General features: G+C 36.6%; 1 pseudogene; it reads right to left on the minus strand.

Annotated features, from left to right (window-relative positions):
• Nucleotides 1–13,895: 13,895 nt before the first annotated feature.
• Nucleotides 13,896–14,001, minus strand: LOC141422767 (U2 spliceosomal RNA; annotated as a pseudogene).
• Nucleotides 14,002–14,946: the final 945 nt, after the last annotated feature.

Consider the following 14,946-nt stretch of genomic DNA (forward strand, 5'->3'; position numbering starts at 1 on the left):
TAAGCCAAGCGGATGTTTGTCACTGAGAAATTTGCTTTCAACTGCTGTGGTCTGGGCAAACCGATTTGAGTCAGCTGCATGGCTTCTTGACCTGGGCTGGTGATTGCAGTATATGATGCTTATTTTACTTTTAATTTTTTTCTATACAGAGTGGCCTTCCTTTGAGGGCTATTCTCTGTGCTTTCACTAAAAAGAGGCAGTATCTCCAAAAGGCACTTGTGTTGAGCTTCACAGAAGCCTTGGCAATACACATCCAGGTCTTTATGTCTGCTGGGTCCTACAAGCACACACTATCCATATCTCAGAATATCATAAAGAAGGCAAAAACCCCTAGGTGGAGCCCATGGCCACCCTGTTTGGGTCTAGGCTTAGTATGATGAATGCTGTGATCCTCTCTGTTTCCCAACATAGACAAGTACACACCTGTACTATAATGGGTATAGATTTACTTATAGCAGCAATAAGGCTTCTAATTTTCATAATTCAAGTATATTTACTAATACATTGTAGATATTATTAATACATAAATAAAAAGAAGAAAGCCCTTATGATAATGTTGTGTTGATATCAGAGAAAACAGTATATATTAGTCAGACTTTTTGTCACTATGATAAACTATCTCAAACCACTGAAGGAGGAGGGATTTATTTTGGCTCATGGTTTCAGTAGTTTCTGTCCATACTCCTTGGCTCCATTGATTCTGGGCCCCCTTGAGTCAGAACATTATGTTGGCAGGAACATGTGGCAGAGGCTACTCACATCACGGCAGGCAGGAAGCAGAGAAAGAAAATGCCTGTGCTACCTGATTTTCTTCTTTTATTCCTTTTTATTCCATCCAGGCCCCCAGCCAACAGAATGGCAGGGCAGGTCTTTCCCCCTTTATTAATCCTCCCTGAAAATGTGCTTAGACACACACTCAGAGGTGTGTTTCACTAATCTTCTATGAACTTCTTAATTTTCAAGTGGACAATAAAGATCTAACATCACACAATATAAGAACTTATTTCAACAAGTAGTTTTGTCACTAGGAAAGCTTTTGGGATGAGGAGGATCCCTGATGGTAAGAGTCCAGGCTCAAATAGGTCATGATATGAAGGGATTATTTACTCAGAGAAATGGAGGGCAGAAAGATTTGTTTGAATGATGGTTCACCACCCAAACATGTTTGGAAGATCCAGAGTTATTTCACTTTGAAGACAAAATATAAAAGAATAAGATGAGAAATCAAATCTCTGGCATATAACATAAGAGAATAACAAATGGCCCCAGAATCTATTAGAACAAATAATTCTATGATGGATACATAAATCAAAATATCACACTGTATACCATAAGGATTAAGAATTTGTTATTCTCCAATTAAAATGAATTTTATAAAATCTACCTGTGTTAGAGAAATAAAGAAACTACGTTAAAAATAAGGTTGAATTCTTGGGAATCCATCAGAACCTTCTTAAAAAGAATAACACAAAAGCAAAGGGAGTCAAGCATGAGAGACACATTTCATGACTATTAGGGGCAAAAGGCAACATAATGTAGGGTTTTTCAATGCTTGGAACATCCAGAAAGTGTACAAAAGTAAAGAGTGAAAGAGAACATGCAGAAGAATCAATCAGTGCTTATTAGGTTCCTTGGCACAGGTTTCAAAAGCACCAAATAGCAGCTCTGCTGATCGTGAATCTGAAAGTGATTTTTTCCCAAAAGAAACAAGTAATGAAGGAGAACCAATTACTAGGAGGCAGGTTTCTCTGACTTTAATTTATCCCATTGTAAGAAATAGTGGATTGGGCCCAGGATTGAAAAAAGCTGCTCTGAAAAATGGTAGATGCTATCTCAGATAGATGCTTACTTCAGTAAAATATTGAGTCAGAAAATGGGAGTCAGGATAAATGGCAATTATCACTTCTGGTTGCAAAGGAAAAGCACCTCAAGTGCTACCTGTTTGTTAACTGGGGCCTTACTCATTGGAATTTTCAAGACTTCTAAAAAGCTAGAAGCATTTCAATGCCAGTGTGCAAAATAGGATCTAGATGCATAAAGTGAACCTGTAGTTCAGATTTAATAGTCACATAAAGCTAAAAAACAATGCTCAAATCCAATGCACATTCATACACAAGGATCTGAATAACAGGAATGAATTGAGTGTTACATAATTATCACTTGGAGACACCCATTTCATTTGCCCAAGGATTTCGGCTAATGTTCTAAAATATAAAATTGCCTAGGACAATTGTTAATAAGGAATAAAAATTATCTAGTTTTCTAAATTTTATGAGGTAGAGACAGCAAATGGATAATATTCTGTGTTTTGTGAAGGTTTTTAAATCAATAAAAGTGGAATGCTTGAGAGATTTATTGCATCTCTAATCTCTAAGGCCCTGAAGGAACCACACCCAGGGTGAAAGGAGTAAACCTCCAGGCAGTCTTGAAGAACAAACTGGACTGAGGTGAGATGGAGGGAAAAAATTAAGAAGATGACTTTCTAACTTAAATTTAACATTAAAATTTTGTAGTTTATATTTTTAACTTCTAAGAACAAGATAATGGATTTTAATTGGTTTTGACTCTATATTTGGATTTTAACTTGAACAGGGTTTAAATATTTTATCTTTCATTTCTTCCTATGATTTTTTTAATTGCAAAGAACTAAAACTGGAGCATAGTTCAGCTGAAATTGTTAATTGAAGTTTATGCATTGTGTTTATGTATTTTTATCTTAATGTTGGTTTCTGAGCTCATAGTACTTTGTTGCTGGACACAATTTTGGATAAGAAAAGGAATAGAATAGAAACGAGATTCATGAAGAGTTGATGGAGGTAATGATCTATGAGGAGAAACTCTAACCTGTTTAGTAGGGCCAGAAAGGCAACCCAAGAACCTGCATGGAGAGTAAGAGGAAGGCAGAGGCTGGGTCTCCAACCACAGGGAAAGCCACTTTCCGGTGAACCACAGGAATAATGATTAGAAATAAAGGCAGTTTCTCAGAACTGAAGTAGTCTCAGGTAGGTGTTTACTTCAGCCTAACATGAGAAGCAGCTTTTCTGCTTTCCTGTTTCCATGAGACTTCATTTCCATTAGATAACTTAGAAGGACTATGCCCTTCTCTTCACACATAGCGGGTAGATAAACTTAGCCAACTGGTGAATCTGTGAAAATTGTCTAGGTGTGCAAAGCTCCATGCTGCTCTCATTTTTCCTTTTAGGCACAATGAGGGCAATTTTGTTTTGCTGGAAAATATGAGGTGTGTATAAGTCTGAGATTTAGTCAACATCTGTCCTTTACTAAGCTATATACATCAATTTATGTTCAGTAATAAGTTGACGTTTTGATGTCCCTAAGTTGTAAACTAATCTCAAACTCTTTAGACCCTGGTAAAGAGATGTGTTCCTTATTGTAGATCTTCCCAGTGAGATGCTGATTAGTAAATACTACATTCTACACTTTAAAGAGGATACAGAAGCACGGGCTTTAAATCACACACATGGCAGGCAGATAAACTGTAACTTGAATCTGTCTAATCCTACTCTAGAGACTGCATTCTTAACAAACATGTTATATTGCCCTGGTGAAATATTTGCTTTCTGATATGTGTCAAAATCCAACAACAACAAAAAATGTCATAATGAAATAAAAGCTCAGGTTTCTCAAGAAAAGCATTATGAGTCAGTATTACCCTAAGACTTCCTTCTCTTCTGCTCTCAAATTTAATCCCTCTCAATGTTTAGGTTTGTGGAAAGAAGTGAAAATTCAGCTCCTTTCTGTGGATTACTTGTAAAGAACTGGCATTTGGTCTTTTGTTTGCCCCTGTGAAGGATGAAGAAGTGTCTGGAGACTAGAAATGGGGACACTGAAGAGGAAATAGAAAGTTGCAGGTCTGGGGAAGACTTTGATCCACAGAGATCTGCAAAAGAAGATTGTCAAAGTCAATTCATTTTATATTTGACCTTTCTAATTTCCAACATGAAAGATGATGAATGGGAGCTGAATTTAAGAAAACAGAATCTGAGAGCAAGTAGTTGCTTCTTTAATAGGATAGGTAGTCTAATAACCCCTACCTGATGGACCTTACATTATGTCTTATGTAGACTTCTACCACTGAGAACAGTTTCCATTTATGGTTTTCTCAAGTCTCTGTCTTAATAAATTCATAGAGAAATATGAATTATGTGATACACCCTGAGTGCAGAACACAAGGAAATCATAAGTAGCAACTTACAGCTTTGGAAGAAATGTGCAATTAGAGAAAAGTAAGAACACCTAAGGGATTTAAGTAGAGCACATATCACCACAAATATAGAAATAATTTCCCAGAGTAACAGTAATTCCCAACTAAATATTTCAGTGATAAATTCAAGTATGGTCACTACTTTCTCTTATAGTAAGTACTTGATAGATTAAATGCAAATGTTATTTATAGTACAGAGCAAAAATAATGAAGACATTGGTATAGACACAAATATATATATGTATGCATATTCACTTATCTCTATATAAATACATACATATGAATACGCAAATACATGAATATGTATAGATACATATGCACTCATACTTAAGTATACACACATATGAACCAGAAGAACAGGAAAATACATAGGAAAATGTGATACATTCTAGATCTTATTTTGTAGCCAAAACACAAAAAGTTTATTTTCCAATGTGTTCAAAATTTTCAGTTTTTTCTTACAGCATATATTTTTAAATCACCCTGACTTGCAGAGTTAGGAATAGGTAGGTAATTTGGGAGCTTATCCGCTGTGGAAGATGGGGCAATATGACACAAGGTCTGGGGACCGTGGAGGGCAATGCAATAGGCATATGAGACCAATTCTGAGACAACCTCTGATTATCCATGTTGAAAAAGTCCAAAGGTTGTTCCTCTGAGGGCCAAGGAATCTGGGTGGTGTTTGCTGTCATCTCATTGGCTAAGGGATGCTCCTGAAAGGCCACAAATGCCCTGCAGGTCTGAGATTCCCTGATATCCTCTTGGCAGGACGTCAACAGTGTCTGAGACAAAACTGATGATAACTTTGAAGGGATTGGAAGCAATTTCACATTTGAAATGAAGATTATTATCACTTTACACTGAATAGAAACAAACCTTAAAAAACGAAGTCTGACACTTGGACACAAGTGTCCAATAATGATAATGATGGTGACAATGAATGGTGAAAGTCTTGTATGACATTTTTGTTTGTCAGATACTCTTCTAAGCACCTTACATGTACACTCGTGCAATGTCTGCAACAATTCTATGAGAAAATATTTGTATTATCCTCATTTTATATAAAAGCAGTCTGCGGTAGAAAGAAAGATTGTAAATACATGCAACTTACAAGACCATGAGTTGTGGAGGCACTTTGTTTGTGGCCCCAGGCATTTGTTCCCTGGACTACTCATTGACACTCTGTGATTCAGTAAGGTGAGTCTTACTAGCATTAAAAAATTATGCAGTGAGGATATGACAACTTGTGTTCTCTGTATGCATGGGTTGAAATGTAAAATCAAGGAATAAAAGCAACTAAGAACAATAATATAAAATATTATTAACTGTCACTTCAGGTGATAGGTGTGGCATAATTATAGTTTTGAATTTATGTAAAATACTATGCAAGAGCCCATGCAAAGAATATCATATATCTCTTTAGCACAAAAGTACTTTTAATATAAAATTAAGTAGAAAATTTAAAATGGTTTGCTAAGTACTTGATCCATAATAATTGCTTAATAAATTTCAATATTGTAACAGTTTCATTTATAATAAATCACTGTAAAATTATTATTATGAAAAATAGAAAAATTACACTCCTAAGTTAAAACATGTGGAAGAGAAAGCCGGGCTCAGTGACTCAAGCCTGTAATCCTCTAATCAGTTACTCTGAGGAAAAAACTGGGAACACACTGTTTGAAGACAGCCTGGGCACAAAGTTCCAGAGATCCCATCTCAACCAATGGCTGAGTACAATAGAATGCACTTGTCATCTACAGCTCCTGGGAAAAACAAGCAGGAGAATCGAGGTCCAGGCTGGCCAGGGCATAAAACCAGAATCTCTTTTAAAAATAATTAATGCAAAAAGGGCTTGTGGAGTGTCTTAACTGGTAGAGCTCTTGCCTAGCAAGTGTGAGGCTCTGAGTTCACTCTCTAGTACCACCTCTGCCCCCACAAAAATATGGGAGAGAAAAGGAGACCTGTCTAGAATCAAGTTTATGTACCTCTTTGTAGCACACTTATTCAGCCTCAGCTCTGCAAAGGCTGGGGCTTGGATTCTTCATAGCCTCCAACAAGCATTGCCATGGAATCCATGGCAGGTCTACTGACCAGGTCACCCCCGCTGTACCCAGAGAGGCTCTGACTTGTACACACATGCACACACACACACACACACACAGACACGCACGCACACACACACACATGAATGGACACATGCACAAGACACACACGCACATATGCACATACACGCACACACGTGCACACACATGCACACAGACACACATGCACGCATACACACACACTCGCATAGCACACACACACATGAACGCACACACGCATGCACACACACCCCAAATACATGCGCTCACACATATGCTCACACACATGCATGCACATCATTATTTTGGTTTTTTTTGGGGGGGGAGCTGCTTCACTTTCCTTTTTTCCTCAATGTGCTTTCAAAGATTTTATTTATACAAAAATTTTATCATACATACTTTCCCCTAAATTTCCATTTTCTATGCTATTTGAGCTAAGAATGGGGGAAATAACGACTGTATTAAGCAGAGAATAGAACTGAATCTATGTAAAATGAGCTTAGATAGAAAAGGGAAAAACAGGAAACCCATAATTATCAAACATTAGAGTAATTTTTGAAACAGAAAATAGCAAGGGATGCTGGGTAACATCATCGCCATTTGACATGGTGTGAAAGGCACAGAAAAAAAATGGCAGTAGTGTAACTTCTGGGAAAAAAGGCACAACCTGTCACAGTTGCAGTTCTCTACAAAGCAATCTTGTGCTTGCATTTCTGAGCACATAGTAGAATGTCAGGCCCTTATTTCCTTCCAAGTGTGTGAATCACTTTGTCAGATTATGAGTTTGGATTCCCTAGGACACAACCCTAAAAGTAAGCATTCAAGTGCAAGCAATTTATATTGAGGTGTTCTAAAGGAACAGGTACAGAAGAACATGACAAGCAAGAGGGAAAAGTGAAGGAAGAGAACGTGTGCAAGCCATAGGCAACTAGGGCTTAATTCCACTGAGGAGCTTTGGCATGCAATATAGAATATGCATAGAGAAATCCTGACTAAGGAGCAAGAGAGATAGCTTAAATATTCCCTAACTTTAATCAGTTGTTTCTGGAGGGTCAATCCTAGGAGCACAGATTTTAGAAGTTCTGTTCTGCAAGAGCAGTGCAGGGTCAGTGACCTTTAAGCAAACAAGCAGAAGTCATTGCAGTAGGGCCATGATTCATGGAAATGATAAGTACCGAGAAGATTTGGGTGGGCATCAATGATACTCCCTCTAACAATGCAACCCCAGTGGAAGTCACTTGTGTCCACTCTTGGTTAAACTATTAGCAGATGATGCAGTCCATTACATGGCCCCTTAGTCAATATAATTGTCTTATTCTGCTCATGTTGCTGTAATAAAATGCTGTAGTTTAAGTGGCTTGCAAAACAGAAATTTAGTGTTCAGTTCTGGAGACTGGGAAGTCAAAGATGAAGTGAGGGGGGGTGTCTGATGAGAGCCTTCTTCTTAGAGAGAGAGAGAGAGAGATATCTCCTGCCTCTTCCTTTACTTGCAAAGATATTAATCCCACATGAAGGCACTACCTTTATGACCTCATCTGAACATAATTACCTCCAAATACTGTAACAGTGAGTGAGAACCTCAATATATGCAGTTTTGGAAGACATAGTCAATCTGTAACAGTTACTGTAGTCAGCGTCTGGGTGGTGCAGTGGTTGAGTTGTGTGCTCTCAGAAAGATATGTTGAAATTTGAACTGACAATACCTCAGAATGGAAATGCAGTTATTCAGATCCTATTTGAAAATACAGCAATTGCAGATATAATTAGTTCAGATGAGGTTGTACTGGAGTTGGGTGAAGAGAATGTGTTGTGACCATGGAGACAGAGGATTTGGATTGCTGGCAAGCAGTGGAAAGGAGAAGGAAAAGATTCTTCTCTAAGGTTTCACTGGACACATGGCTCTGCTGACACTTGACTTTGGATGGATAGCTTCCAAAACTGTGAGATAATGAACTTAGGTTGTTTTGAGCCACCCAATTTGTAGAGCCTTTAAAAAAATTCATTTATTCACATGTTTTGGTCATTTATCCCCCCGTCCCCCTCCCCCACCTTCACCCCCCAACCCCCTTTCTTCCAGGCAGAACCTGTTCTGCCCTTTTTATAGCAGCTTCAGGAACCTAATTCAGATGGCTGCTTTATCAACTTGATTCTAGCGAAATACATTGGACATAATTCCTCCGATGAGTGGTAAGAGAGAGAAGTAAATAAGTCATTTTTGTTTGGGGGCTTTTTTGGAGGTGTTAGGCCAAGACAGTGTCTCCTGTATAGCCCAGACTGGCCTCATAATTACGATCCTCTTGCCTTAACCTCCTGAATACTAGGATTTATAGGTGTGCACCACCATTATTATTTTTAACAATAAAAAATTTTGGCATCATTATTGTTTTAGGCCACCGAGATGGTAGGAATTTTTAAATCACACATAATAGACTGTCCTGACTGACATAGAACCCAGTAACCTGAATGAGTATGCTTCTACTTGCAATATATATATATAAAATAATGGCCTTATGTGAAGGCAGAGATATGGCATCAAACTGGTATTGGTGAGAGACAAGGACAGTAACCCAGTTAGTTCTAAGGCACCGCCCATAATGGGAAGTGATCTAGGTCTCCCTAAAATACGTTGTCATTTTCCCCTATGGTGTGAAGTGGCTTAACTAAGCATATAACTTGATGACTTTTAATTCTTCAGTGAGTGTCTTCCTAACATTCATTGTTCTGTTAATCAAATCAGTACTTTGTCAGATGAAAATGCATTTCATAGGCTGAGATATGTTTGTTATTGTTTTGTGTTCTTTTTTTTGTTTTGTGTTGCCTAATTTAGAGAGAACATCCTTCTTCTTGAATGTTGTTGTGTCTGCCTCAAGTATACCACTCACAATAACTTCAGTTCAGTTCATTCAGTCAAAGAAAACGAGTATTTTCTGATCATCCACACGAACATATTAAGAAATAGCCACAATCACTATCTTTTATCCTCTGTCTTCTAGCTGCCCATTGTACCCATCCAAAGTCCTTCATTGTCCCAGATTTTTATTCTCTCTTTTTTTTCTTTATTGTTGAGCTGGGTGGGGGTACATTGTGGCATTGTAACAAGGGTTCTTACAATGTGTCAAATACGTCATACTTGAATTCCCCCTGCTACTGTTCTCCTTTATACCCCTGCCTCCAATTCCTGGAATTTAAGAATTTTGAGTCTGTTATGGGACACTGACACCAACAACACAAATAAATACACTATTTGTGCTATGTGACAAATGTGAAAGAAGTGTTACTTTCAAGACACAATAATTGGTCAACTCAGCATTTTCCCCTGTGTGGCACTTAGGGTCCCCCATGCCATGCCTTGGGTGGAACTGATCATTCAGGGCCGAGCATCGCTTCATTGGCAAACATCCATGTTGTCAGCAGCTAAGACATACATGATATATTTTCACTGTTGGGGTTTTAGTGTTCACAATTGCTCTATGCTGGAATCCCCTAAAATATCTTGATGAATAATGAATTATTTGGATTATATATGCATAAGGATGGAAAGAGATTGAGATGGACTACATACATATTAAGTTGGTTTCACAATCCCTTCCCCAGTCTTCACTACATATTTCCAGCCTCCAACACTTATTAAATGTGAGATCTTGGGTAAGTTACTTAACCTGCCAGTGTCCTCTCTGTAGAAATAAGGATGAAAGTCAGACTTACTTCCTCAGGTTACAATGAACTATGTAAACTACTCTGTACACTACATTACATAAAATAAGTATTCAATAAATGTAAGCTTCCATTAATAGTAGCAATGAAAGTAGTGGTCATACTATCTTCATTTTGTAGAAGCTATCATTTTGTGAATAAAAAGGAATGACTTCACAATACAACTTTTGGAGATAGAATACTTTTAAATAATGTCAAATTCTGAAAAGAACATTATTATTCCATTATATTTCTGATTTCAGCTGTAAAATACAACATGATAGATATTAGTGATCAAAAATACTCCTTTTCTATGTTGTATAGAATTGATTAGTTCCTAAATAAGTGATATCTATTACTAACTAAAAAACCAGGGTCCAATTACTATATTTTGGCAATACATTAAAAAGGCTTATGTAATTCTCATATTTTTGTTTTTACTACATATCACTAGCATTTTAAATACATAAAGAAAATATATATGAGCCTCTCTTTTGTTTGATGTTTGAAATGAAATATATTCATACACTGAGCAATTAATATGTAGGTAATAGTTTTGCTAATTGTTCCATGAATTTCCATGAAAATATACAAAATGGCTTATATAGGCTTCTCTCTTCTCTTTCCTCTTGAAGAAATAGGTGAGTTGTAGGGAAACATGATCTGTAGTTATCAAAAGTACTATCACTTGACAAAATAAGGAAGGGATAATAACAATTTTTAAATATGCACAAAAGTTCATCATTTGCCTAGAAATTCTCTAAGTATTTTAATTAATAAAAATAGTCACCTCTGTCTGGTATGCAGCTCAGTGGTTGGGTACTTGATTTGCATATGTAAGGCCCTGGGTTTTATTCCCAGTACTGCAAAAAATTTTTTAAATCACCTTTGCATTCAAATTATACCAGTCACATGGGAGTACATAATGCCTGCCCATGATTTGCAAAGTACCTTCTCCCTGTGATCAGTCTATTTTACAAGACACTTTATAATAAAAATCAAGGAATAAACATGTAGAATTAAAAATATTTAAATGGTAGTTCCTGTAAAACTCATAGAAATCTTCACTAGAAATTGGGGAATGACACCTGAGTCTCCAATTCCAAAAAGCTCAAAATATAATTAAGAAAAGAGAAAATCTTGAGAAATATTTTCATTGATTTTGATAATGCAAATAGAATACTGAAATCTTTTAACCTGAGTTTTCTCACTTCTCTGTGTTTGATGGTTATTTGGTAAAGCCTGTCACTAGTCCCCACATTTCTACAGTGGTGCCAACAGTTTTCAGTGTTTGCAGTTTTGTTCATAAACAGGATGAGTGCTGAAAAGCTTTAATATGCTAACACAGAGATACCAGTACAATAGCTGAAATTATTCTTCAGGACATTATTTTATATTTGCCCACATTTTTCTTTCCTTTAACTTTTTGTTTATTTTAATATAACACCTAATAGGCCATCTTACTTATTTCCAAGATATTGAAAGACATAGGATGGCATGCTATACACAAGACACAAAGTACTGCTAGCATTTTATAGATAATATTTACAATTACCTGGTTGTAATCTTAAAGCATACACTTGATATAAGCCCTGCTTTCAGCTTCTTAAGATCAAATAGAATTTAGAACATTTTTACTCTAGCCTTTGTTTCAACAAGTCTTTCTTTTTTCTTTTTGGATTTACTGGAGTTTGATCCCAGAGCTTCCCCACTAGATAGGCAGTTGATCTACCACTTGAGCCACTACTTTCAGCTTGTTTTGCTTTTTTTTTAATGGAGTCTCCCAGTTAGGTGTGGGCTGACCTGGACAAAGATCTACTTCCTGTGTAGCTTGGATGGCAGGCAAGCACCACCTTGCCCTGTTCTTATTGGTTGTATTGGAGTTTTGTGATCTGTTTGCCTGGGCTTGCCTCAAACCATAATCCTCCTGATTACTGTCTCCTAAGTAGCTAGGATTACAGGCAACAGGCATAACATAATTGTGAATTCCTCCTTTCTGTAATTCATTTGAAATATGCAAAGAAATAAAAGTAAATACAAATAAATATGTGTGCTGGGGAATAGAGAATAATCCTATAAAGTCAGTATAGGAATTTGATAAAGAACTAATTAAAATATGTTACCAGTTAACTTGTTCTTCCCCACAAAACTAATGGCTTGATATATTGAGCCTTTTTCAGGGGGAAGGGGAAGCTATATTGGGATTGAGAGAATAAAGTCTCATTTCCCAACTCTGATCGAAGATTATTTCAAACATTACGGAAAGTCCTTATTGGAAGTCAAGCTTTGTGTCTGCAGACACTTTCAGTCAAACAACTCTGAGTTTCACCAGATAGAATCTACATTCAGGAATAAGGATCAGAGGTTTTTATATAGGGTAAGAAGTATGTATTTATCAATAGTGATTAATCTATTCCCCATCATTTTAAAGCAAGAGTCAAGAATTATAAGAACTTTGAGAAATCCAAATGCACAAAGGAGAGGCATCTACCTTTAACAAAAATTAGGCCAAAGGAAATGAATTTTAGAGAAAGGAGAGAGGTTTTAATAAGCATAGTCAATACTTTTTGAGGAAGTTGGGACAATATGACCTTGGAGAAAATAATATGTGCAGTGAAAAAGAACCGGCATTTTTGAAAATTTGGAAACATGACTGACCATTGCTGAAATAAATTGCTCCATAAATGGGTGGGATGGCATAGTGGACACATCTACTCTGAATGCTGAGCTGTGGGAATCTCTCAAACACACAGTGCAAAATGGCATGTTCCATTCTCTAAGTTGAAAAACAATTTGATAAGTTTGGAGGTTTATGAGCACCAGTGACACAATCATCTCAATAAAGCTGTTAAAGAAGAAAGAAATACTTGTGGATACTCATTACAAAGAAAGATAAAGCTAGGTAAATAAGAAATCCAAAAGCCTCAATATCCATCACAGGTTTCCAAAAGAATTGAAGAGAGGAAAGAAGAAAGAAATAAATTCTCTGAGCAAAAGAAAGATTGGCATCTAAATACATATATGTTAAAGGATGAAAAGGAAAATCATTTCCTGACAGAGCATAAAGGTTACTATTTGGGAATAGAAATTGTCTAAATATTGTTCTTGTTAGTAATATAGAATTCTAAAAGCAAATTGAGAGAAAATTTGAAATTCTTAGAGATAACATAGGATTAACATTCTATGATTGCCCAAATAAGTATTTGATGGTGTGGGGAAAATAAACTTATTCATAAACACAAGGCCAAGAAATTGTACAACATGCTCTAATTCTGGAAGAAAGCAACAGATGATACATTCCATTAACATGCAAAATTATGTACAAGAAAGATAAAGATACAGGATGTATAGAATAGAAAAGAAAGAAAAGAAACAGGAAAATCATATTATTAAATGTGAGTTATTGCTGAAAAGTAGCTTTCATCCTAATGTAAATAAAAACATAGAAGATATGCATATGGCATTATCCATAAATATTTAAAACAATTGAGTACTAGAGCACAGAAAAATATCACAATAAATTCTGAAGAGGTAAAATCATATAATCTTGCTATTTGAGCATGAGATAAAATTTATTAGGTACTAATAGTAAGACCTAACTTCCAATCTCTACATTTAAGATAGAAAGATATCCAAACTCTTGTTTGTGTTGTATTTTCTTCCCTTCTTTCTTTCTTTCTTTCTTCCTGTCTTCCTTCCTTCCTTCCTTATCTTTCTTCCTTCTTTCTCTTGCTCTTTCTCCTTCTCCTTCTCCTCCTTCTTCTTCCTCCTCCTCCTTCTCCTCGTCCTTGTCCTCCTCCTCCTCCTCCTCGTCCTCGTCCTCCTCCTCCTTCTCCTTCTCCTTCTCCTTCTCCTCTTTCTTTCTTTTCATGGAGTGGACAGATTAAGATTCTATTATTTCCCTACTCCAAAAATTCATTTGATAATATTGTTCTTGGAGGACCTATCAGATATTAAACTGATAAAAACAGATACTACCCTAGAACTTAGCCAAGATATCCATCTGAAAAATCAATTAAATTATACTAAAAATGTAAATGAAAGATTTAAATATCATAGTTATGGGACATAGTAGAGAACTAGAAACCTAAATATCATAACAAAAAAACTAAAAGGATTGAAGATAAAGACCTTTTTATAACTTTAAGCCTATGTCTTTCTGCTTTCCAAATGAACAAAAATTACCCTGTTATCCACTATTACTATTACTTCACAAAAGTCCAGATGCTCCTCCCTATGTGGACATTCACAACCTCTCAAAAAGGAGGGCTGTTCAACTCATACCTCTGCTAATAGGCCTTGAAATCATATCAGACAGAGAGATAGGAGTGGGAGTAATTATTTCTTCCTCCCTAATCTAACTAGAGGTGTCCATTAACCTAGATACAATAGCCCAAACCCTTACAGATTCACAGGAATTAATTAACCCTCTAACAATCATAGTCATACAGAACAGAGGACCTTATATGCTCACTCTCGCCCAAGGCGGATCCTGTACTATGCTTGGGAAATACTGTTGGCTTTGGATAAATAGACGAGGACAAGTTTGAACTAACATTCACAAACTTTCTTTCCAAGCTTCCCAACTTAGGGAACAAACCAGCTTAGGATGGCTTTTGTTGGAAAATATGTAGTCATGGTCAGCCTGGCTTCTTTCCTTCTTGGGACCTCTTATATCTATTTATTCCTTCTCACCATTGGGCCTTGCTTTATTAATGTTCTAAGGAGATTTGCTTCCTCTTGCCTCCAGGCCATAAAGTTACAAATGATGCTTTACTGTGGGTTCCATCTTTTACCACCAGACCCTCCAGTGACTCTTAGGCCCCTGGAAAAGAATTCTACATAATTTCATTCCTGTATTCAGTTAGATCCCACTGCATCCCCACAGACTGCTCCATAATCCTGTGCCAGAACAACAAACACACAGGCAGGAATATCTCTACA

The sequence above is a fragment of the Castor canadensis genome, chromosome 4 (assembly GCF_047511655.1).
Source record: "Castor canadensis chromosome 4, mCasCan1.hap1v2, whole genome shotgun sequence".
Lineage (NCBI taxonomy): Eukaryota > Metazoa > Chordata > Mammalia > Rodentia > Castoridae > Castor > Castor canadensis.